Source organism: Dipodomys ordii, unplaced genomic scaffold, assembly GCF_000151885.1.
Source record: "Dipodomys ordii isolate 6190 unplaced genomic scaffold, Dord_2.0 Scaffold8, whole genome shotgun sequence".
NCBI classification, from domain to species: Eukaryota; Metazoa; Chordata; class Mammalia; order Rodentia; family Heteromyidae; genus Dipodomys; species Dipodomys ordii.
The window spans coordinates 21,640,885-21,667,470 of NW_012267224.1; the positions used below are offsets into that span (position 1 = coordinate 21,640,885).

General features: G+C 35.2%; 1 long non-coding RNA gene across 1 annotated transcript; it reads left to right on the forward strand.

Moving 5' to 3' along the window:
* The first annotated feature begins 3,135 nt into the window (after positions 1 to 3,135).
* On the forward strand, positions 3,136 to 26,319 carry LOC105980268. The gene is made up of 3 exons (XR_001174729.1): positions 3,136 to 3,147; positions 15,823 to 15,834; positions 26,218 to 26,319. It is a non-coding gene; the product is annotated as an uncharacterized LOC105980268 (long non-coding RNA).
* The last annotated feature ends 267 nt before the right edge of the window (positions 26,320 to 26,586 follow it).

Here is a 26,586-nt window from a genome sequence, read left to right on the forward strand (position 1 = left end):
ATCCCTAGCCATAAAAGAAATGCAAATCAAAACAACATTGAGATACCACCTCACCCCAGTTAGAATGGCTAAAATCAAGAACTCTAATAACAACAGATGCTGGAGGGGATGTGGACAAAGGGAACCTTACTGCATTGTTGGTGGGAATGTAGACTTTGGAAAGTAGTATGGAGGTTCCTCAAAAGACTCCACATAGAGCTCCCCTATGACCCAGAAATCCCACTTTTGGGCATTTACCCAAATGGTCACAAGCAAGATCATACTAAAGCTACCAGCACAACTATGTTTATTGCAGCATTATTTACCATAGCTAAGATATGGAACCAACCCAGATGCTCCTCAGTAGATGAATGGACCAAGAAAATGTGGTATATGTACACAATGGAATTCTATGCCTCCATCAGAAAGAATGACATTGCCCCATTTGTTAGGAAATTGAAAAACCTGGAAAAATTATATTAAGTGAAGTAAGCCAGGTCTAAAGAAACATAGGTCCCATGATTTTCCTTATTTGCAATAACTAGTATATGTCTGAGACAAGTAGAAACGGTCAGATAAGTTGATGTTAGGTGAAATGAACCCCAAGATAAGGATTCAAATATTTTTTTCTTTCTTGCAATTGTTTCTAACATATTTATAGGATGATTTCTTTGTTGCTTTGTATGTCCCTCCCCCATGGTATAACACCTGTTTTCACTGTATTTGATGTTGATATACTTTGTGAAGGGGAAGGGAAAAAACAAATTGCTTAAATAGGGATAAAAGTGGACCATTGCACCAATGAGATGTACAAGACGTTATGTCGAAAAATGAACTTTACAACTTTGGTGGGAGGGGGAGGAGGTAAGGGGTAGAGGGAAAGATTGAGGTGGGGAGCAGGGGGAGGATGGGAAGGGATGGGAAGGGGAAACAAAGGAGGAGACTACAATGCTTGATAAGAAAATGTATTCATTATCTTGCCCATGTAATTGTAACCCCTCTGTATGGTATTTTCACAATAAAAAAAATTTAAAAAAAAGAAAAATGTACTTTACAACTTTGGCTGGGCAGTGGTGGGGGGCATGGGAAGGGATGGGAAGAGGAAACAAAGGAGGAGGCAGCAATGCTTGATAAGAAATGTACTCATTACCTTGCACATGGAATTGTAATCCCTCTGTATGGTATTTTCACAATAAAAATTTTTTTAAGTATTTTGATCATGGTGGTTCACACCTGTCATCTCAACTATACTGGAAATGTTAATTGAAACACCCCAGTACAAATCAGCTCAAGCAAAAACAATGTCTTTATCTCAAAATCTATCCAAGAATGAAAGGCCTTAAGGCAAGGGTGAGGAGGTATATAGTTCAATGTTTTGAAAGGATATGCAAGGTCTTGAGCTTAAACATTGGTACCACTAAAAATAAGTTCAACAGAAATAGCCATACTTATATATGACAAATGTACTTTATGTGAAAGAGAAATAGAGAGTGAGAAAAAAAAGAGTGAGATAGTTTCACAAAGAAGAAAAGAAGAAGCATGGTGAATGAGTATAGGCCTTTAACTGAAATAACATGAATGACTGAATGCTCTCCATAGCATAGCAGATATCAATGGTTAATGACAATTAATTGATCATTTCAAAATAACTAAAAGGGTTATGAATAAACTTCATTAAAAGAAAATAATACACATCCAAGTTGATAGACTTGACAACTACCTTGATTTGATCATTGCACACTCAACACATCTATTGAAAGGTCACAATGCATCCTATAAACATGCACACCTAGTACATGCCAATTAAAAATAAAAATAAGGTTTTCAAAAGTTTCCTACCTGAAATTTCAAGAAAAAGTTTGATAAAGTCTTCCATTGCAGAGCACTCTTGAATTTACCAGATAAAATCAAGTAAGTTTTTACTTGCTTTTTAAAATTTTTTCTATGTCCTTATCAATTTCACATTTAGTACTAGAATGAAATGTTCTTTTATCATATGCCAATTATTACACGCTAATAATCCTCAAAATTTAAAATTTAAGGAGCTTGCTAAATTCTGGTCTCCTACCAAAATTTATTATTAAAAGCAAGTCTGAGAAAGGACACAAAATTGTCTTCCCAATAAATTATCAGGTGCCCATGATACTGCCAGCCAAGAGACTACACTTTGTTATGTAATAGTTATATAATTTCTTAAAATCTAATTCACTAAATTTCTTCATTGCTTTTGAACAACAGTTTATAATTTAAAAAGTATTAATGCTATGTATTAGGAATATGATCCAAAATTTATTCTTAATTGGATATATACCTTACTCTTTTTCAAATAAAGTCAACGTATTATTTTTTCTGTAATTCTTTTACTTCTAAACTCTTCCATTAGAAGTGATGTGTATTATTTTACAAATATCTATACCTGATCTTCCCTCCTCAATAATATGTTTTGACAACCTCTAAGGTTTTCATTGGGAATATGGATATTCAGCTGTTGTTAGGGATTGTCTTCAAAGGATAAACTTGCTCTACTAGCTGCTAAAAATACTCATTTTCAGCTGGTGTCCTTCAGGGATCTCCACAGCAGTTGCTGAATCACTTTTTCCAGATCATCTTCTTCCAAGTTGACTCACGTACTCTGATAAAAGTGGAGATAGAAATCCCTGGCCACTGCATTCCAATGAGGGACAACAGGCCATGTTTATTCTCAAATCCATTTCAAGTTCTTTGAAGAGTGTTGTTCGTACTTGATAACAACTTAGGTTCTACCAAAGAAGTCTATAGATGCCTGAAGAGGGTGTCTAGACAAGAAATAAATACAGTTTACTGGAAAGGGGTGCATATGAGAAACAGAAGACCAAATCACAAGTTGAAAGAAGCCAAAGGCAAACTCAACATACTTACAGTTCTACCAGGCATCTTGGAGACAGCAACATCTAAGTGCCACTAAAACATGAGTATGAACACTGACATCCTTGCCCTAGTGATAACGATCATAAAATATGAACAAGGGGCTATTAAACAGATACTAGCTTGGAATTTTGTCTAATGTAGTGCTTGTGTCTACTGTACTTTTTCTTTTCCTGATAAACACACTGCAAATTTTGAAAATTAATACAATAAAATGTGTACTATGTGTGAAATGGATAAACTGAAGTCATTAAGGACATAGGTGTCACCAGTAGCCTTCACCGTTGTCAATTGACTAGACATTGAAAGGACAGGCTGAGGACAAAAGTTTTGCTATTGACAAGACAGACTGTCGCCTGTTGTCACTCTATTTGATTTTGGCACGCTGCCTGTTGCATATATGTTTCTTTAAATTAGGGGAGGGAAGGGGAACTACAAACTGGTGAGACAAAGGACAAAGTGGGACCAAACCAACAGTGATACTCTCCACACAACACATTGGAAATGAACTGTACAACTTGGCAGGGGCAGGGGAGAGAAGAATGGGAGAGGGGAGTGGGAGAAAAATGAGGGAAGGGGTAAGAGGTTTGACCAGAAATGTCAACTACCTTACACATGTAACTGTAACCTCTCTGTACGTCACTTTGACAATAAAATTTAACAAAACAAAAAAATACAAAAAGACTGATTATAAAAGCATACAAATTTGTCACTCTCAGATCAATAAGTTCATTCACTGATGAGAAAATAATTGCAACATTCACCTACTTATAATAGACAGCAATGTAATTGTTAGATAAATCTATATTAAAGAGTTAAACTGATAGTTTGTCATGCTAATATCTCTGTAATTTGGGGCAAGTTATTTACTTATTTACTTTCTCTACTTCTGTATTTTCTCAGATGCGTAGATGGAAACATGCAGAAATGAACCTCTAGTGTACCAATTCAAGATCTCCCAGGCTGCTTCTTACTTCTATATCACTGTGGTGGTGAAAAGACCCATAATATCTCACAGCCCTTTGCTTCAAGGCAAAGAAATATGTGACTTCCTTTTTCTTCAGCAACTTCTCTGACCCATGGGATAAGCCATTCACGAAAAGCATTTACTACAAATTCATCTGAAAACAAGAGAATCAATATTCACGTGGCTGCCTTTATTAATTGGAGATGAGCCTTTTTGTCTTGCTCCTCCTGACTACATTCATATCTGATAACTTTTTTTTTTGTTCATCATAAACTTGAACTCAGGATCTGGGAACTGTCCCTGAACTTTTTTTTTTTTGTTCAAGGCTAGCACTCTACAACTTTGAGCCACAGCTCCACTTCCAATTTTCTGGTGGTTAACTGAAGATGAGAATTTCATGGACTTTCCTGCTTGGGCTGGCTTCAAACCATGATCCTCAGATTTCAGCCTCCTGAGTAGGTAGATTACAGGTATTAGCTACAAAGACTGGTTCAAAATTCATTATAATATGACTTTTTCTCTCCTTTTACTTTCTTTCTTATTTTGGCAGAAGTGGGGTTTGAACATAAAGCTTTACAACTTGCTAGACAATTTTTCTGTCATTTGAATTATTCTGTCAGTTCCCCTTTTTGTTTTAATTGTGAAAATACCATACAGAGGGGTTGCAATTACATGGGCAAGGCAATGAGTACATTTCTTATCAAGCATTGTTGCCTCCTCCTTTGTTCCCCTTCCCATCCTTTCCTGTCTCCCTTCCTCCCCCATCCCCCCACCTCCACCAAAGTTGTAAAGTTCGTTTTTTGTCTGTCAGTCCCTCTTTGCATATTGAGTTGCTAGAAATACATGGTGACACGGTGTTGAACAAAGAGCCAGAAGAATCATGGGTTCAGGAAGGTGAGAACAGGTTTACAGAAGTTACTTTTAAAAAAGAATCAAAAAACATTAACAGCATTTAGTCAACGAAGAATTCACCAGTGTTGGGAACTCCTGCATTTATAAAAATCTGCAGAAATACTCATCATTTGTAAGCTTGGTTGATAGCAGAAACTGCAACCACAGCATCGGTTACTGTCTGTGGAAATAATGAGATCCCAGAAGGGTAAAAACCAGGTGACAAGACCCAGTCATCAAGGTCTCATAAGTCATAATTAACATAATGAGCAACAAGACCACTGTACAATTAGAAAAGATGATAGTGGTGGTGCATTCCTGTAATCTAAGCAATGAGATGGAACCATGTCCAGTATCAGGTCAGCTTGAGCTACATAGTAAATAGCTGTCGCCTACACACACACACACACACACACACACACACACACACAAGCAGAATATGTTGTACTAATGCAGCCTGTGGTGATTGACCAAAGCATTGATCATGAAACGATTTTTACAAAAGAAAAAATAAACACAACAAAATACATGTTTGGAAAGGAGAAGTTATCACTAACTGTCACACTGTATCCCTTACACATTTGCCATAGGTAGTAAATGAGTTTATTGACTAGTTTACAGAGTCAGATCAGCAGAAGTTACTTGAGATAAATTCTAGACTATGTTCCCAGAGGAGATTTAGTCATTTACTAGAGTGATTATACCATAGAGAAGTGAAGAAATGACTCAGTCATCTCCTCACATATTGTTCATATAGTTTATTTAAGTATATCCCACACTGGCTGGAAAATCATGAATGACTTTTGGTGTCCTCTGTCTGGTATCAGTTTCAGCCCAGACTCCGTAAGTAACATTTCTAACAAACATGGCTGTCTCACTTCTCTACTGTTGATTATTGGATAGATTGCATCTGGGTTGTGAAAGGAAAATAAAAAAGCATATATGATCCTAGAAATCTATCCTTTGTCATCATACAAATACTCAGTTGAAGTAAACACTTTTGTAGTTCACTTCTAAACACATTAAAATTAGAATGATAGATATATGTACACCTAGATCAGCAGGAGAGTTGTGGTTGATGACTTGAATTTGATCATCATAAACACAGAGATGTGCAATTTCTGGCCAAAAGTTTGGATGAAATTACCAAAAGAATGAGTGTCAGTAAAGAAGAGAAGTCACAGGAATGAACAGCCAAAAGAAGGGGGAAGGACAACAGCTTGAATAAGGAATAAATAGATGAATCTTGGAAAGTTGGGATCTGCTACCATGCACAGGGTCAGGTATGGGTTAATAATGCTGGAAAGAGTCTGTCTCTCAGAGAAAGAGGATGTAAATAAAGTCCCATGAGCTACAAGCTCCAGTGATTGACATAGAAACAGACAACATAGCGGTTCAACTAGCTGCACCCACGTCTCTTAAAATTTTTGCAATTCTCAGTATGATTGATGATATTCTGAGACCCTGACACAATGATCATCAGGGCTTCAGTGGTTTCATGCAAAAAACAGGCATGTATCTACCCTACTTTATGAAAGAAATTTTATTATTGAATCCATAAAGGTCTTTTATCCCTGAAGTAGATCAGGGTGAGTTAATCCTGATAGCATTTGTCTTTCTTGTAAACAATTCTATGTAAAAATTGCATTGTGCCTTCTCTCAGCAGACAGTTACAATTGTTGTCAGAGGAAATCAAGAAAAACAAAATGTGTTTGCAGTGCATTAGGCTGTGTGAAAGAATTCCCACAATAGCTGTTTGCTAAGGGCAATGTTTTATAGTCTTAATTATAATACCACTGGAAAATCATGGAATGTATATACAAATTCATTTATCTCATTTGTTTTGCCCCCTTAGGTACAATATTGCAAACAACTGAATTTGAAATTGGAAACTGAGATTTATTCCACACCAGTGTTTATTTATTCCTAGTTTTAAAAAAAGGAAAATAAAACACTTCCTTCAAGCAGTGAGTCATCATATATAATATGCTGGCAAGCTAGGGTTTTAATTTCATTAAACGACACATATTTCATAGCTCCAAATGTTTGGCACCATTTGTTGCTGAAGAACTTGGTAGTAATTGCAAAATGTGAACTTTTGATTACTGGGAGGATATTTTGGTTAAGTCAGTAACTTACTAATTACCACCTCCATAAAAATTAATGTGAATGAAGAGAAAAAAAATATTCAGGAAACTATTTCAATGCTTTGCTTTCTCCTTAGATGGAAGCCCTCTCTGGAAAGTAAATATACACTTACTGCTAGTGAAACAAAATAAACTAAGCAAAATGAGTGATAAGTGAGATGAAGTCTAATCAGAAATCTAGACAGATCAATATCCATCTTATTTACTTATGTCTTTGGCAAAACAATCCTAGCATTTTATGTTCGCTCATTTGCTGTCCAGTTCAGCTCAAGGTGTAAGAGAAAAAAAGAATTTAAACATATTAGTGAAAGAAAGCCTTTTCTGGCATTGGAACTGAAGATCCCAGAGAAAGGAGAAAGGATAATGGTTTTCATACCAAGTCTCCAAGTGAGACTTGTAGTTTTTCTCTTCTCCATCATATGTCAGGAAGTTATGGTTCAAGTCAGCTTTCTCATCTTTTAGTCCTGTTCACATCATCCAATTCTGCAATGAAATTTTGGTGATTCAGTTGAATTAGAGAAATTATTTTATCGGCTGATAAACCAAAATTTGTAAAGAGAAAAAAATGAACAAAACTGTCTATTTTAATGAATACAGTGTTATGCTATGGAGCCAAGTCTGGCCTCAAGATGACAATCTTCAAGCGTCTATGTCTCAAATGCTGGAAGTACAGGTGTGCACCTGCTAGAGGCATTAGGATGAAGCCAGAGCTTTCAAAGGGATGGGGGCTTTTCAAAGGGTGGAGCCCAGCTTTTCTGTCTGTTATTTGATGTAGTCCAAACTTCTACTCTACTATGACTATTTACATGATAGCCTACTTTGTTAGGATCTTTGACATCTAAATATATCACACTCCAGAGTGGCTAACTACAGTAAAACATTAAAGTTATACCAGCAACCTTTAAATACATTCCTGCCGATGCATAATCTTCCTGATTTAAATGTACTTGAAGTTACCAGGTGGAAGGGTCACCAAACTGGTTTTGAGTCCAGAGTCAGATTTGTAGTAGCAACTTTTTCAGAGAGCAGAGCATCTGAATTAGCACTCTCATTTAAGCTCCCGTGATCTTTGTTCCAAAGGCTTTGATCGTTGCAATTCACACAGAAAGTGTAAGAGAATAATTCTGTATTATGCTGATAAAACCTTAGGCAACAAAATTGGCAAAATGAGATCCACAGAATTCTAGGAGTGAGGAATGTCAGTGGAGAGTCAGTTCTCATTTAATTACAATAACAAAATCCCTTAGCTGACCTAGTACCCTTGAATTAAAAGACTGTCAGATCCTCATGAGGAAAAACATGATCATGAATCCCAAATAAATATGACGAATATAATATCTTGTCTCCCAAGAGGATCATGTCACATTTACAATGGAGCACTGACACAGAATTGATACTAGTGTCTGAATAAATTGATTAGGATTGTTGAGATCAAATAAAACTGCAATTTGGGCCTCTGCACATCTCATTGTATACCCAGGAAGACACTGAAGTGAACTTGTAGGTGGCTTTCCTATGTACAAGTTGTAAGGGTTCTGAAAATAACATAAGCAATTGGCAGAATCTTGAATGAGAGTAATTTCAGGTTGAGGAAAGCTACTATAGTTCATCACTTGCCAGCAAATTGCAAATAAAACATGATAGTGTACCACCAGCAAAGTCAAAGCTGAAGAGTGATGATTACTATGACAGCCCACTCATCTCCTTGATTTGACCAGTTTCAAAGACAGATGGGCCTTTGAGAATGACGGAGATACTGCAAGCTTAATTATGTGGAATTTCTGATTGCAGCTGCTCTTGCAGATGTGTCACTGGAGCACATCAGCAGAGTAGAAAAGGACAGATAAAACTTGACACGATCCCAGTAGGATAAGCTTTTAGCAATATCTCGTGTTGTTCCATAGCCATCACAGAAAGAAAGTCTAAAGAAAACATAAATGCAAATTTCTGGTCAATAGCTGATAGATTTTCTAGATTTCTCTGGAAATTGGGAGGGCCTATAATCTCTTAAGTAGATGCAAAATGGTATAGCTATAAGGCATGGATCCATCCGTGGGAATAATTCTCCCTCACAGGAACACTTACTAAGAACTCCACTTACTAATGTCCTTCACCACGGAGGAGGACACTTACATTCACATATCCAAAATGATCAGATCAGGAAGTCAGTATGGATGATCGATCCCACATTTGTTTGCTCTACTTATAAAATACAATATCTAGAGAATAGCTACACCATCAGTGACATACTTGTATCTGTTAGTTGTATTTCCTAACTTGCTTCTGAAGATTGTTTCCTAGGATCCCATGATGACTGGATCCTCGTTAATGTCAGACAATGGGAGATACTGGTAGGAGACTGAGGACAAGAAAAAAACAAAGAGGATTTATTCTTCTATTTTTCTTCACTTGCAGTGGAACCTAGCTATGGTCTGATCTCTGTAGTGGCAACTCCTATCAGGCATGCATCCACAACAAGGGCCATTCCCTGGTGATGTCCCTCCTGCCAAAAGTGTAGCAGTGATTGAGCCCCTGTTGACTCACTAAAGTCCTGTTTGGTTTTCAGGCTCTACTTTTGTCTTTGAAATACATTCCCTGAATACAACAACATTTATTGGCTTCCCTCCTGCAAGTTCTACTTTGTTAAATAACTCTTGGTTGAGACCCTCGTCTCCAGAGCAACAGAGAAAAGAAGTGCCGGATTTGGCTTCCATTATTTCCCCCAGCGGTTTCAATTCTTCAGGAGCATTTCTCCCAGCCTTCCTCAGAGGATCTTGTCAAGTTTACCGCTGAGCACTGACTAATTTGATACTGATTTCTAGATCCTAACGATGTTGCCTTACCCATAAATTTATTTAAGCAGAAGTCGATGAAAGTCCATTTCTGATGTTTAAAAGCAAAGGATATTGAAAATAAAGGATATTGACTGGCTGAGAAACAAAACTCAGAAATTAATGTGTGGCCATCAGAAAGATTACACTCCTGGGACAACTCTTCTAGGAGAAGCAAACCAACTTTACCAAACATCTGCAAGGAGGGCAGCTAACTGAGATGCCCTCAAACATCAAATCAGGGCATCTCTTCTTTGAATAGCTCCTAAAAAAACACTGAATCTGGCCAGGGTATAGGTTTTGGTTCCAGATCCCAGTGTAGAACTGCTCTACAGAGTATTTGAGCTCAAGGTTCCTGTTTGGTCAGCTTAGCTGTTTCAAAGCCACACCAAGTTGAGGAATTGCTTCCAGTGTTGAGTTTCAAACATAATCGTCTCTTACAATTTCATTAGTGTCTAAATTACTTCTTATATCCATTCAAGTAATTTTGAGATGTAATCTGAACACATGATACACAGACGATCCAAAGTATTCCTACTTAAAATCATGAAAACACTACCAAGAGACTGCTATGTTTAAGTTTTTAAGAAATGAGCATGATTTGAAAACCAACCAAGTAGAAAGTACATGGCCTTTAGACTTAGTCATTTGAGTGGGAATCTAGTATTAGAGAATAATTGGCTGAATGTACAATGAATTAATGTATGAAAAATATCCAAAAGAGTTCTTAACACATAAGTAACTAAAAGCTTATTTTAAAAGGCAAAGGCATGGTGTCTTATGCCTAGATTGCTACTCAGGAAATGGCGCTGTGGTTCCAATGGTAGAACACTAGCCTTGAGCACAAAGAGCCTCAAGGACAGCACCCAGGCCCTGAGTTCAAGCCCCACATTGGTCAAAAAAAAAGTGTCATTCATTCCTTTAGTGCCAAACCTTGTCAGAGAATGTTACCAAAGTACTGCTTCCTAAGTGAACAGCACTACCTTTACCTTGTTGGAATTGTGTGGGCCATAGTTTGTTCTCAAAACTGGAATATTCAGAAGCTGGTTTGTCAGTACACCAAGAATGCATCAGTTTCTTCAGTGAAGGCTTGAGAAGAAAATAGAACTAATCTGACAATACAGAAAATGAGTTCACACTGATACTTTCAGAAACTTCCATATTTCTATCCTTTGGCAATATATTTTCTTCCTTAAAAAAAATGAGCCTTATGGGAGCTCAAACCGGATAATCTTATTTTCATCCTGTGTTCCTTTTTTATATGGAGGAGTAATAAGAAAAATCATTCTGATAGTATTTTGACACTACCCAACTATTTGAACTTGGATCACTGTGGAACATTTGCACAACCCAGCATTGCTTACCTTTTCAGGAACAATTACAATCAGTGTTAGTGGCTTTGCTTTGTATTTGGAGAAGTAGCACTAATTCCAACTTTTACTTTACATTGTAAGGAGGTAGGGATAATTTTATGTCCTTGAAAGATAATTATTTAAAATTTCCTTTTAACGAATGAATGATGATGCATATATATGCCCCTCAAAATACTACTCATTAACAAAAAAGAGAGGTAAAACTCACAAAAGGAAAGAAAAGTGAAGGAAGTAAATCCGATAGAAAAATGGTAACTTGTGTGCCCTCCCTAATACAGCTAAAGTTGACATAATCAATATAGCAATCAAGAGCCATACAATCAAGACTTATACACCTGCCTTTTGCAAAGCACACTATACAGAAATTTCTTTTCTGTATACACATTTAAATATATTAATTTAACATACAGCTATACAAATATAATTTATCTATGTATATGTAATTTCAAAATATAGTACTATAAAAGCCGTTAGTAAGCTATTACAGTTGAACCTAAGAATCTTATATATACCACTAAAGGTCTGGCTCATACAGGTTATTGCCACAGAATAAATATTCCTGTGTGTATATATATCAGAAAAAAATATATATGCATATAAATATACCCTGAATTTATTTATCTTTATCATCATCATCATCATCATCCTCATCTATAATTTATCTGTCTATATGGAAAACCCTGACATCTAAGATGCTTCTTTCCCTGTCTTGATCTCTATCTGTATCTCTGTCTCCCGGTCTTCTATCTCTAGTAGGAATACTTTTCTGTGAACCTGTGCTCTAATCTCCATCTGATGATTTTCATACTATAATTTTCTGGTTTTATTCAGTTAATTTCAAATCTCTGGGATGTATTTCCCTTTAATTATGTTTTCCTTCAACCTAGAAATAGTAAGCCCTGCTTCAAAAATTTTACACTTACTTGTAAGAAAAGCTTAGTCCTTAACAGCCTGTTTTTAATTATTATCTTTAAATATTTGTACAAAAGAGTTCACATTTAACAGAGCAGTTTATGAATACAACATATTTTGATCATTGCTGCTTAGTGATCTATACCTGCACAAGGTATTTTTCTTTAATGGTTTTTCTTCCTGACATTTAATGATTGATGTGACTATCAAGGTAGGTATAGCACTTATTAACACTTTCTCTGTTCACAATAGTAATTAGAAAAAAAATTTAAATATATCTCTGTTTGCTGAATGCTTACTACATTAGAAAGTAGCAAATAAGACTAAATAACTTTGTAATTTCCTGAAACAAAAAAATTATTCAAAAGTGGAGCTGTGGCTCAAGTAGTAGAGCGCTAGCCTTGAGCTGAAGAACTGAGGGACAGCGCCCAGGCCCAGTTCAAGCCCCATGACCAACCAAAAAAAATATATTCTTTACCTTATTCCAAGGTCAGTAAATATAATTACTAGGACGATACAGCAGGGCAGATTCTGTATTTCTGCCTGGCTCAGTCAGTTCCAAAGATACCAGCAGTAAAAGGCTTACCCAAATAAATCAATTTACCCCTTGTGGAAGTGGACATTCCATATGTCCTTTCACAGCTAGTGCTCCCTATGTAGAATTCCTTGGCAAGTGCTAAACAAATCTTTTCACACAGAATCTACCTATGAACAGACTTTATGAATGATGCTAACATTGTATTTACTCCCAAGTCTCAATCTCTGATTTTATGTGTTGTCACTGAGATTTTAGCAGAGTTTTGATGATACATAAATGATTTATTCACTGGACATTTTGAGTATGTGTGTGTGAGTGTATGTGTGTGTGTGTGTGTGTGTGTGTGTGTGTGTGAGTGTGTGTGTGTGTGTGTTGGCCTGTTGTTCCAAATTACTTTGAATATTAAGAAGACTTAACAGAGGATGTTTCATTTCTCCTTTTGGAATAAGAAAACAAAGGAGAAGGTAACAATGCTAAATAGGAAATATACTCATTACCTTACTCATGTAACTGTAACCCCTCTACAGTATTTTTACAATAAAAATATATATTGAAAAACAAAAAAATATGGGCTGGGAAAGTGGCTCAGTGGTAGAGCATTTGCCTTGCATGCATGAGGCCCTGGGTTCGATTCCTCAGCACCACATAAGCAGGAAAAAAAAGGTGGGAGTGGCACTGTGGCTCAAGTGGTAGAGTGCTAGCCTTGAGCTGAAGAGCTGAGGGACAGCGCCCAGGCCCAGAGTTCAGGCCCACGACCGGAACCAAAAACAACAACAACAACAACAAAATTATGAAAGCCCACATGAAATATGATACATAAATTAAAGGACATAACAGTACACTGACATTCAGCCAACCCAAATCAAACCATTTGTAATGAAGATCATTTCAGCATAATGATTTATGAGGATTTATGATTTATATTCCCCTGCTTTCTTCCTCTCCTGGCCCCAGCTTTTAACTTCACCCCAACCCTGTTCTGAGACTTATTATTTTTACAATTCATTGAGAAAGAAGAGATCAGAGAGATTGTAAAGATGATCATAATAAATATGAATGAATAATGAATGATCCATGCACTCTGATTCACAGTTAAACCCCAAACTCAGTATGAAACTCTAATCCAGATGCATCTGAGGGAATGGGAAGACTTCCTCCTAGCTTCCTGGTTAAGGAAGTAAAAAGTCAAATATAAAACTCCTATAGGCCGAACACACTTAGAGAATTCAGCCTGTGCTAACCTTGTCAATGAACTGAGAGGAGGAAAGTTGGTTTGAGACCCAAGATGGGAAAGAGGGCTCTGAGGAGCTCCGAGCAGATGAAACTTCCTCATTCCTTCAAGACACTCTAGATTTGACTCCCTTTAAACCTAAAATGATTTACAAAGCTTCAAAATGACTTCTAAAATAGGACACTTACTTCATTATTTTTTCTGCCAGCGTGCAGAATGTGACCTTAAGATGGAAATTAAATTTAGTTTTACAGAAATAAAAAAGAAACAATTTCCTTTCTTGGGACACTTGGCAGTTTTGAAAATGCACACTATACATAACAAAATTAAAAGATGAATATTTCCAATGAAATTACCCACTAGAGTTTTGGACCACAGGATTGTTTAATTTAGTCATCTTTTTTTCTGTTTTTTTTTTCAAATAACTGAGTTATCTGTACTACTGCAGTTTATTCATATTGAAGACAAAAAGGTAATCCATATTGAAATTCATAAGAATTCCAAGGCTGTTTGTTCTACATGTGAAATGAACATGTCTTTTTCCCAGATTTGGCCATTAAAATGTTATTATACAACCATTAAATTGAAGTCAAAACGACGGATCAATATCCATTTCCATTCTCTGATTGTTGGAGCCAAAATGAGATTTTATCGTAAATGAGCCACAGGCAGGATAATGTTCCTATCGCTTTGATATAGTTAAGAATTTCTCTGGAACTTCTCATTTTCTTAATGGATGCTGCAAATTGTCAGCAAAGTATCCCCCATACCCAAAGAAATGTGATTTAATAGTCCTTAGCCTTTATCATATTGTACTAACATTTGAAGTAGAATGGTGTAAAAAAAAAATAAAAGTAGCTCCTTGCTACTTTCTCTGGAACCCACCAGATTGAGAGGATACCATTTTAAGTTGAGCAAGTGCACACACTAAGCCAGGTCAGGTATGAATCCTGTAAGGCTGGTTTTTGTGTTTATGCTGTCCCAAATGAGTACCATTATCATCAGTGGTTTGTGTGTGACTTACAGTGAACAAACAGAATGGATTGTACAGAAGCATCCATCCCACTACATGACTGTTATACCACTAGGACAGAAGTAGAACATTATAGAAAAAGAGGCAATAGTTTTCAACATTTTTTTTTTTGCAGTCATAGGGCTTGAACTCAGGTCCGGGGCATTGTCCTTGAGGTGTTCTGCTCAATGCTAACAATCTACCATTTTGTGCCACAGCTTCACTTCCAGTTTTCAACACTTTTGATCCAAGGAAGAAAACCTATTACATAGATTTATTTAAACTTTTATAAAATATACTTGAATTCAAATAGATAGTATGGATTTGATATTACCTAAAATTATATGATATATGGAAGTATACATTATTCAATCCCAGAAAAAAGCTATCTGCTGTTTAAAGCTATCTACTGTTTTCTTTTCTTTTCTTTTTTGTCAGTTGTGGGTCTCAAGACCTGGGCACTGTCCATGGCTCTTCAGCTCACGGCAAGTGCTCTACCACTTGAACTACAGAGCCACTTGTAGTTTTCTGGTGGTTAATTGGAGATAAGAGTCTCACAGACATTCTTGCCTGGGCTGGCCTTGAACTGCAATCCTCAGATCTCAGCCTCCTGAGTAGCGAGCATTATAGGCATGAGGTGGAGCTCAAGGACAGCGCCCAAGCCCAGAGTTCAAGCCCTATGACTGCCCCTGCCCAAATGCATAGTGATAGCATCTAAAAGTTTTGTTAGACACTTTTTTTTACTAAGTGCCAGCCACACATAGATATTATAACTCATTACTAAAAAGATATCTAGAAAGGTTTTCACCTCCTTTCTAGCTTCTATCTTTTGGGAGAACTTTGCTGTGACTAAACTGTTTCTTATAAAATTCCATGTATTGAATTCTTAATCACAGCTAACCCTACAAATGAATGTATTTAGACTGACAAAAGCCTTTAAAGATGTTATTGTGCTAAAAAAATCATTTAAATGATCCCAAATCCAATATGACTGGCATACTTATAAGAAGAAGAGACTTGGACAAAAACACACAGAGAGCAAAAACAATGTAAAGACACATGGAGAAGACACCAAGATATTTACATATATATGTACTTCTAAAAACAAAAAAAAATTTATTTTCTTGGAGCACCTTGAAATTTTGAAAATGTATACTAGCATATTATAAATAATAAGATTAAAGGATTAATGTCTCCAATAAAATAACCCACTAGAGTTTTTGACCACAGGATTGTTTAAATTCGCAATTTTGTTCCATTTTAAAGACCTGAGTTATCTGTAACACTGCAGTTTATTTATTTATTTATTTTTATTGTGAAAATACTGTACAGAGGGGTTACAATTACATGGGCAAGGTAATGAGTACATTTCTTATCAAGCATTGTTGCCTCCTCCTTTGTTTCTCCTTTCCATCCCTTCCCATCTTCCCCCCCCCCAAAGTTGTAAAGTTCGTTTTTTGACATAACGATTTGTACATCTCATTGTTGCAATGGGTTCACCTGTATCCCTAGTTAAACAATTTGTTTTTGCCCTTCCCCTCCACAATTATACCAACATCATATACAGTGAAAACAAGGGTCATACCGTGGGGGAAGGACATACAAAGCAACAAAGAAATCATCTTATAAATATGTTAGAAACAATCACAAGAAAGAAAATACATTTGAATCCTTATCTTGGGGTTCATTTCACCTAACATCATCTTATCTGACCGTTTCTGCTTTTCTCAGACGTATACTAGTTATTGCAGATAAGGGAAACCATGGGACATCTGTTTCTTTGGGCCTGGCTTACTTCACTTAATATAATTTTTTCCAAGTTTTTCTATTTCCCAACAAATGGGGCAATGTCATTCTTTCTGACCACAGACTCCACTCCCAAATTTCTCAAGCTGATTCAAAACTTTGGCAAAAGTAGCAGGGTATAAAATCCACCCTCAAAAATCAATGGCTTTGCTGTATGCCAACAATGAGAAAAGCATGGCTGAAATCAGGAAAGCAACTCCATTGGTAATAACCCCACAAAAAATACAGTATCTAGGAATTAACTTAACCAAAGAAGTGAAAGACCTCTATGATGAAAACATTAAAATCTGAAGAAGGAAATCAAAACAGAACTTAGAACGTGGAAAAACCTCCATTGCTCCTGGCAATACTTCCCAAGGCTATCTACAAATTCAATGCAGTTTATTTATATTGAAGACAAAAAGGTAATCCATATTGAAAATAGTAAGAATTCTTTCTATGTCTAGAGAGACAGACAGAACTCTTTATAAATAAATTATATATGTATCAGAAGGAACAATCCCTCTAGAATCTTGAATGAGAGAAATTAAGTTGCTATTGTACTTTTTAAATGACAACCCTAGCAATCACAACCCTAGGAATCATGAATATATTCATGGGAGGCCCAGTATGTTCTGCCCTTGCATCTCTAGGCTGTATTTCAGTAAAAACACCATCAATATTACAGGTGGTGGCTCCTTCCATAGCCTTTCACCAGAGGGAATGTGAGGTAGAATCTAGTGACTTGCAATGAGCCTCATGCAAGCAAAAGTCAAATCTTGTTCAAACCTCAGGGAAAAGAAGGTATAGGCGTGACACAAACTACTCTTTTGTGACTGTTAAGTTCAGCCGCTCTTAAAGATTACACATCATGCTTATGATAATTATTTATGTGTGAGGAAAAAGTACAACCTTATATTTATATAACAAAAGCAATTTTTTCAAACCCGTTCTCTTCTTTAGTCCAAGTCCCACATCTGGGGAGATGAAAATGGTAAGTATTCTTTCTCTAGATTTGTTAAAGAATTAACTTTCTCAAAGGTGGACTTGACATTGTGTATGAGGCCATGATAAAAACAAGGATCAGAATCCATAATATTTCGACTACATTTCATTTTATATGTACGTATACATATATACATATATATATATATATATATGGATGGATGGATGGATGGGTATTAATTACTGATGCATCACTATGACATAATGCCAAACAAAGATGTTTAAAAGAGGAACGATAAAGCCAAGGGCTGGCAGCTTACTTGTAATCTTAGCTACTCAGGAGGTTGAGATCTGAAGATTATGGTTCAAAACCATCCTGGGCATAAAAGTCCATGAGAATCATATCTCCAATAAATTATGAAAGCTGGAAGTGGTGTTGTAGCTCAAGTGGAAGAGCACAAAGATAATCAGGGACAGTGCCTAGGCCCTGAGTTAAACCCCCAGGACTAGAAGAAAAAAAGAGGAAAGGAAAGGAAAGGAAAGGAAAGGAAAGGAAAGGAAAAGAAAGGAAAGGAAAGGAAAGGAAAGGAACAATAAAAAACAGAAATACATTTTATCCTATGGTTTGATAAAGTCCAGTCCCTGACTCTTTGACCTCAAGCGCTCGTGTAGAACATCAGAACAGGAAGGGACCAGGCCAAAACATACTTTTCAAATTCACATCCTGGTGACCTACTTTCTCCATCCAAGTCTTACATACCAAACTTTCCATAGCCTCCCAAAATAGTGCTACCATCTGGGGACAAATTCCCCCAACACATGAGCTTTTTGAGGCAACCCTTCATATGTAAGTCATAATAGTCACACTTTTTATTATACCCTAATGTCTCTAAGAATTTAGATTATACAATGTAAGAGTCAAAGTATCAATGTCAACAAAAATGTCTTAGTTCATCATTATGGACAACAGTTCCTTCCTGAAATAGTACATGGGATTTACACATCCACTTTCTTTTTATAAATGTGCAATGCAGTAATGAAAACTAGGAAGAACTGTAAAACTCCAACTTGTAAAATCTCTTTATGCTCAACAGCTCAACATTACTTGTTATAAACACCTTCAATAATCATAAAGTATTTATAATTACTTCATCTCTAGCTGTCTTAAGATTCACATTGCTCCTAATAAGCATCTGAATGATTCATAGTTGTATTTAGTATCATTTCAGTACACATTCACTGAGACCCTAGATGGTCTATGTTCTGAGTTAGACTGAAAGACACAAAAAGGAAAAAAGTGATAAAACTATGTCTGAGAAGAGAAAACTTGCTAAGTTATTTAAATAGTCTTTGTACTCTGGCCATGAAGCATATATTTAACAACTGAAAATATGATTAATTATTTTCCATAAGAGGAGTCAAAAGGGGGAAAATTCAAAGGACATTCACAATGGAAGGAATTACATTTTCACACATAGAGTAACCAGCTTGGTTAAGCACATAGTTTAAAATAGATTGAACTACAATGAAGATTTTAATAATGGATTTCTCTCCGTCTTAGAAGTACTTAAATTAAAGATGAAACTAACTATTGCTTTATCTAGGCCATACCCTGGAGGAACTGGCAGGATAGTTCTTTGCAATTTAAGGTCTTTGATTCTGTGTAGTCTAATTCCATGTGCTTCTGACAGTAGGGTTTGCATAAGGTCCTTTGTGGAATGACAATTGATCTTATACTTAGGAAATCTTTAAAGATCTTCTGAATCATTTTGCCATTTGCTTACTTGTAGATCTGTGATAAGCTTTGACTTAGAGCTGCACACTAAATTAAATACTAGTAATAACCAAAGATTATGATCTTTTGGTAATAACCAGTGGAGTAAGGTGTTATTAAAAGATGTACCCACCATAAATGAATTTCCTAAATCTTCCATTAGACAATATAGAAAGAACCTAGTTCCTATGGATCTTCTCAATTCCATTTTATTGGCCTATTTTCCTTAATGGCACTAATAACTTTAGCAAGGCTGTGTTTTATGCTCAATACGCAACTAATTAAATAATTTCAATTGTTATATTGAACTGCTTACCAAGTTTTAAAATGGTATCCGTGGATTATATCACCCATGGATATTTCCACTGTAATCTCTCCTCTCCTCTCTCTTCTTCTCCCCTCCTCTATTTCTCCTCCCTTCCTTTTCCTTTCCCATCCCTCCCTTCTCCTTCCCCTTCCTATTTCTTTTTCTTCATTCAATGTTACTGGGGTTCAAATTCAGAGCCTTGCACTTGCTAGACAAGTTAGGCAAGCATCCTGCTTACGTCCAGTGTCTCTGCTTATACTCAGTTGGATTCAATGACTGAAAAGCAGTGGCTTTCTGACTTTCAGTGAATAAAAGAAAACAAAAAGAAAGAGAAAACAATGGGATGGAGAAAATATTGAGAGATGGTGTGGAGAAAAATTGATAGAAAGCAAAGAAGGAGAGGAAATGGAGAAGAAAGGAAGAACTGAGAGGAAAGGAGGAAAGAGAACAGGGCTTGGCAGGACTCGATACCAGTGGTCCAACGTTGCTTCTTAGTAACAGCTGGCCCTTTCTGATCATGTGTCCCCTTTAGAGGTTATCTCAACTCCAAATGTGTTTTAATACCCTCTCTCTGTTCATATTTGGCCTATTGAATTTGTTTTTAACCTGCTTTGTCCCCTGTGGTCATTTAATTTATGGCTCTTAGATTACATTTCAAGCTCTTCCAAGCAATCTAAGTGCTCAGCACATAAGATCAAATTATTTAAAATGAATTACGTTATGTTCAATGGAGATTTGTCAAATAACTCTCATTGGTTTCTTTGTCGATTTCCATTTGTGATAACATTTAGTCCACCTTGATTCGCTTGCTGTTTATCCTCTATTCTCAACATGAAATAGCACGTGTAGCCCCACTTCATCTCACCTCTACTTGACAGTTACTGGAGCCACGTCCTTTATATCCTGGCAATGAAGCCAGTAGCCCTTAGTCTCTTCTACTCTACTACAATACATCATAAGTGAGAAGGCAAAAAAAATTATGTTATTATGAATTAGTATCTCATATTCTGCTGTTTTTCCTCATCCTCTGTAATAAAAGAGCTTTACCCTATTAATTCTGAAAGAGTAAATGAAGACTTGTGGTCAAGTCTTCAACCCTTTTTTTCATACAAATTATTCAGTTATATGCAAATTGGAGCATCAAAACTACTTACTTTCCTCTCAGAAATCAATTTGTTTTGATTTTTATACCCTTCCAGTTAATTTTATGGCTTATGTTGTAGTTTGGCTTTAGAACAAAAATAAAATGTCCCTTCCTTCCTTCTTTCCTTCTTTCTGTCTTTCCTTCCTTCCTTTCTTCCTTCTTTTCTTCCTTCCTTTCTTTCTTCCTTCCTTCTTCCCCCCGCCTCTCCCTTTGTATTTTTTCAGTTTTTGAGACAGGATATTGATATGTAACTCAGCTAGCCCTAAACTCATGATTATCTTAACTCAGCTTCCCATGTGTACATTTACCATACCTGGCAAAATGTCAATTTTTGTATCTAAAACCTTTTAAAATTTAAACATTTGATTATGTAAAATATAGTAAGTTTAATCTTTGGAGGCTATTTGTTTTGAGTTTGAAGGAATTTGATTTTTTGTTTTAGCAATTTTAGTACTAAGCATTCATATTTTATTAATATTCAGAATTTGGATGCGTTTTTCATCATAATGTATTTCTTATACTTTATAAGGGCTTTCATTTTTTCAATTATTTCTAGCATAATTCTTACATTCTTCAATTCACAACTCATGCCTCTAAATTTCTTAAAAGTTTTACTTAAAAAAATTGATTCTTGATAGATAACATAGAGATGGATTTTTAGAAATCTCTCCTATGAATCTGTCTTTTGATTGGAGAATTTAATTTATTTACAATTACACCCATATAGATCACATGGAAAGATGGAAAAAGGTATTTCATGAAAATAATAATAAAAGAAAGCAAGGGTGGATATATACGAAGGTCAGACAAAATATAGAAAAAATTACATGAAACAAAGTAGAACAGTATATGTAAATAAAATTTTTCAATACAAAAAGACACAACTATTAAATTCTGAAAAACTACAAAACATGTAAAATTTGTAAAAATTAAAAATTTGAAAATATTCAGTTAAACGAAACACATCAGTCACAAAATCAAACTACAACTTCTATGTTTCTACATATATGAGGTAAAGTAATAAGAAACTAAAAAACAAAATGGTGATTATAGGATCTGAGTGATTCTAAAAGAAAAATTGTTCTGAAGATATATGGTGGATACAATTGTACAGCATTACAAATGTATTTGTGGCCAATGAACTTACACCTAAAAGTTAAAGAAAGTATTTAATTTTATGTTATGTATATTTTAACTCGATTAAAAATAGAAAACATATCCAATGTAGTTTAACAGGAATTGCATATTAAAAGATGTAGTCATGCACTGCAATATATTTTGCTTATTACTAACATCATGGAGATGATTCGCAAGGTGTAACTTTAAAGCTGTCTTTCTTTGTGTGAATACACCCTTTGGTTTTCCCACACTAATAAAAATAATCTAGTAAGGCAAAAAAAATTGATTCTTTATAGCTCTTATTTATCTCATTCAGGGCAGTTTCAAGAAGTATTTGAATTTCATATTTAGGCAAGTTACTGATTTCTATATTATTTCTACATATCTATTATTTATCTGATATTATAATCATAATTAGATAATCATGATTATAATACAATAATTATTAAAAATCTCATTTATTTTAACAATGAATATAAAACATAACTAGGAGTTCTAAAGCATCTTAGAGTCAATATTATTTTAATTCTTTCATTTTTTGTTGTCTATTTTTCTCTTTGAATAATATTAAAATGTTATTTTTTATAGTTTTTACTTATTTTACATAGTTTCTAAAGTTTTTGCTGTTTTTTTTTTTTGACTGTGGGGCCTGAACTCTGGTCCTGGGTACTGTCCCTCAGCTCTTAAGCTCAAGGCTAGTGTTCTATCACTTGAGCCACAGCGCCGCTTCCAGCTTTTTCTGCTTATGTGGTGCTGAGGAATTGAACCCAGGTCCTCAGGCATGCAAGGCAAGCACTCTACCACTAAGCCACCTTCCCAGTCCAAGTTTTTGCTTTTTTAACTTTAAAAATTGTTCTTTCATTGAAAGCTTTAACATAAAATATGATATCTATCAATAATTTATTTCCCTAAGTATCACCTTGGTTGATTTGGAAGCCCAGATTATTCTCTCTGTCTTTCTCTGTCTCTCTCTCTCTGTCTGTCTGTCTCTGTCTCTGTCTCTCTCTCTCTCTCTCACACACACACACAGAATCCTATTCACCTTATTTAGATATAGGTTAAGGGTATTAGTACTGTTGAATATTTTCATTAATTTCTTATTCTGTTTTCAAATTAAGAGTTCTTTGTGGTTGAAGGATTGAGTGTGGCATATACCTCAAGTGTGGCATAAGAACTCAATTATAGACTGTATAACAAGTGCTTAGTGATAATAAACTCCACCAGCTCCTGTTCCATCACCTTCATGCTCATAACATTTACACCATCGATTTTCCATCCTGGCAGATAGCAAAAGGGTAGACAATATCTCAGTATTATCCTAATATATGAAAATGAGAGAATGAATGATGTGACTTAATTTTATATATTTACGTGGAATATTTAAAGTGAGAATTAATTATATGTTTATTTTTTCAAAACAGTAATGACATCAAAATGAGGCTAATGGGAAGTGGGTGTATGAATGAAAAAAATAACATAGAAGGGGGAGGAAGGAGAAGGATTGGGATTGGGGGGGGAAGGGGGAGGCTGGGAAGGGATGTGAAGGGTAAACAAAGGAGGAGGCTGCAATGCTTGATAAGAAATGTACGCATTATCCTGCCCATGTAATTGTAACCCCTCTGTACAGTATGTTCACAAATAAAATTAAATTAAATTAAAAAAGAAAAAATAACATAAATGCAGTTTAATACTGAATGTACACATGTAAAAAAGGAATTGGGACACATAATATGAGACTGGGGAGAAGGGGTAATTGGGATAAGGAAAAGGTATACAACCTTGTAAAAATCTTTTCTCCAAGGACTGAGTATTTTACTTGGCTATAGAATCTTCTTAAAAAAATTTTTTTTCTAGTACTGAGGCTTGAAATCATTCTCACTTGGCTTTTTCACTCAAAGCTGATACTCCATTACTTAAGCCATACTGAAATTAGCAGTTTTTTGCTGGTTAATTTGGATCAGAGTCTTATGGGTTGATGGGTTGATCTGCTTGGGCTAGCTTCTTACCTCTCAGCATTATAGGAATGAACCACCAGCATTCAGTTAACTATATAATCTTAATAAATAATTTGGACAATGTAAACTTTATTTGGTAGATACATTGTTGATAGTTTTGAAATGAAAATTTTGTGCAATGCATCTAACAATTAAATTAGTTTTCCAGGGAAAAAAATCTGGGCTCTCCTATATTCCAGAATGGAAAGACTTACATGAGATAAAGTGAGTAAATATAATTGACAAGACTGATTGGCTAGCCTGGTTTGATTTTACCTTTCTTTCTGATGCAAGTATGCAACTCTATGACACTTTAATTCTTTACTGTTTCCTCCTAAAAATTGCTAACTGCAAGCTATTTCCATTTATGAACTCAGCTAGATATTTTCATCTTGGCATTAAACACATGTGTAATACCATATGCAGCACTGCTTTTATGAACTTACAAGTAAATCTGTCCATATAGAAAAATGGTAAATATAAAGTTTCTTATCTTTTTTATAAGTTATTTGTTGAGACCATTCACTGTCATATCCATTACTTTAGGATAAAGGGCCAACCTGAAATGGATATTTGAAATTTCCAAATACTTCATTATATTTTAAAATGATTGTTTTGCACAAACAACTTCATAGAAAATATATACAGATATACTTGTGTATAGCAATTACATATAGAATAGGAATGAACTTCTTAAAGGGCTGGAACAGGTTAATGTTAAATATTTGGATATTTCTTTAATTAATTTACATAAATAAAATGTATTACTGATGTTAAATTTATATTTATAGTTTATTTATAGTTATATGTATTTATAGTTTAGTTGGAGAAAAATATTGTCATAAATGAGATAAATGTATCTATATATAGAAATATTAATTAGTTGTATAAATTCATTGTATGTTTCCACATACATATAAAGCACTTTGGTCAAATTCATTCCTTCTTTTACTCTTCCTTGAAAATATTCTCTTGGTCATGTTTCTTCCTTACAATTAACAATGTGGTGAATTAGTAGCAGTAGTAATGCTATTTGTGTAGTGCTATTTCTAATCACTTGATGTGGATCATCACATTTTTGTAAACTTTTGAGTGACCAGATATTTGTAATATGAGATAGTTTTATTACTTTCATACATGCATGTAGTGTATAGAATACCACATTTAATACACTGATGGCCAGTAAACTTATTAAAAAGATCCATCAAGCCAGGTGCCAGTGGCTCACGCCTGTAATCCTAATTACTCAGGAGGCTGAGATCTGAAAATTGTGGTTAAAGGCCAGCCCAGTCAGCAAAGTTTGTGAGACTGTTGTCTCCAAATAACCACTAAAACCTCAGAAGTGGATCTATGGCTCAAAGTGATAGAGCACTAGCAGAGCTCAGAAACAGCACTTAGGTCCTGAGTTTAAGCCCTATAACTGACAAAAAAAATCCATCAATGTCATCAATACATAAATGATTTTTGACACACATATAAGAGTTCTGCAAATCAAATTGAAATGGAATGTAATTATATGAAATGGACCAAGAGAAGCAAACAAAAACTAAACACTATGAGACACTGGAGTAGGGAAACCAAGTGATAGAAAAGTTGCATCAAACACTTTCAAAAAATTGATTCTGATAAAAAGTAGTTATTAGTTTCAGCTCATAAACAGAGGCAGGTGTGGAGAGGAGAAAGAAAATGTAAAATGAGAAAGAAAACTTAGGTGATAAAATAAATCTAAAAAAGATTTTGTTTAGTTTTTAAGATGGAATAGCAGCTTTCACAAAATGTGTCATAGGATTTGGAAAATATGAAGCTTGCTTTATAATTGTTCCCAAGTGTCAAGACTTGGATTCAATTGTTTCATACTAAGCATAAATAACTTATGCCCTCAGGCTTTCAAAGATAATGATATCCATTTTTTTATTTTCTCAGTTGTTTAAGAAGTATACTTTTTAAAATAGCTAAGCAGGCATGCGTAATTAAACAAGGATATTTTATTATTGAAATCAGAGTATTTTGAGTGGCTTTGAGTTTTCAACTATGTTCCAATTTTCAAAAGGTTATTTCTCCCCCTCCCCCCAAAAAAGTCTTACTTCTTGTTGCATTATTTAACTTAAAGGAATTATATTTTTAAATTACATTGTTTATATTCCTTTCATAGTACATATGAACTACCGATCATTTTAATAATCTTTACTTCTGCTCTATGTTTTCCTTACTGTGGAAACCTTACTGAAAATGAATTCTCGTCATTACAGAAAAGCTCACTTTTTAAATTATCTGTCTCAGTTTTCAGGGTGATGAGTGAAAACACTTGGTAACTAATAATCAGTAAAAGACAAAATTAAGATATGAGGTTTTTCTAATTATAAGAAAAGATTTCTAGCCCACGGATTGGGATGTCTTCACTAGCTATACAACATACAAGGGTCTCATATCTAAAATATACATAGAATGCAAAAAATTAAATCCCCCAACAACAAATCCTCAAAGAAACAACTGCCCAATAAATAAGTGGGCTAAAGACTTAAAGAGAAACTTCTCTGAAGAGTAAAGGGGATGGCCAATAGACATATGAAGAAATTCTTAACCTCCCTAGCCATAAAAGAAATGCAAATCAAAACAACATTGAGATACCACCTCACCCCAGTTAGAATGGCTATAATCAAGAATTCTAATAACAACAGATGCTGGAGGGGATGTGGACAGAAGGGAACCTTACTGCATTGTTGGTGGGAGTGT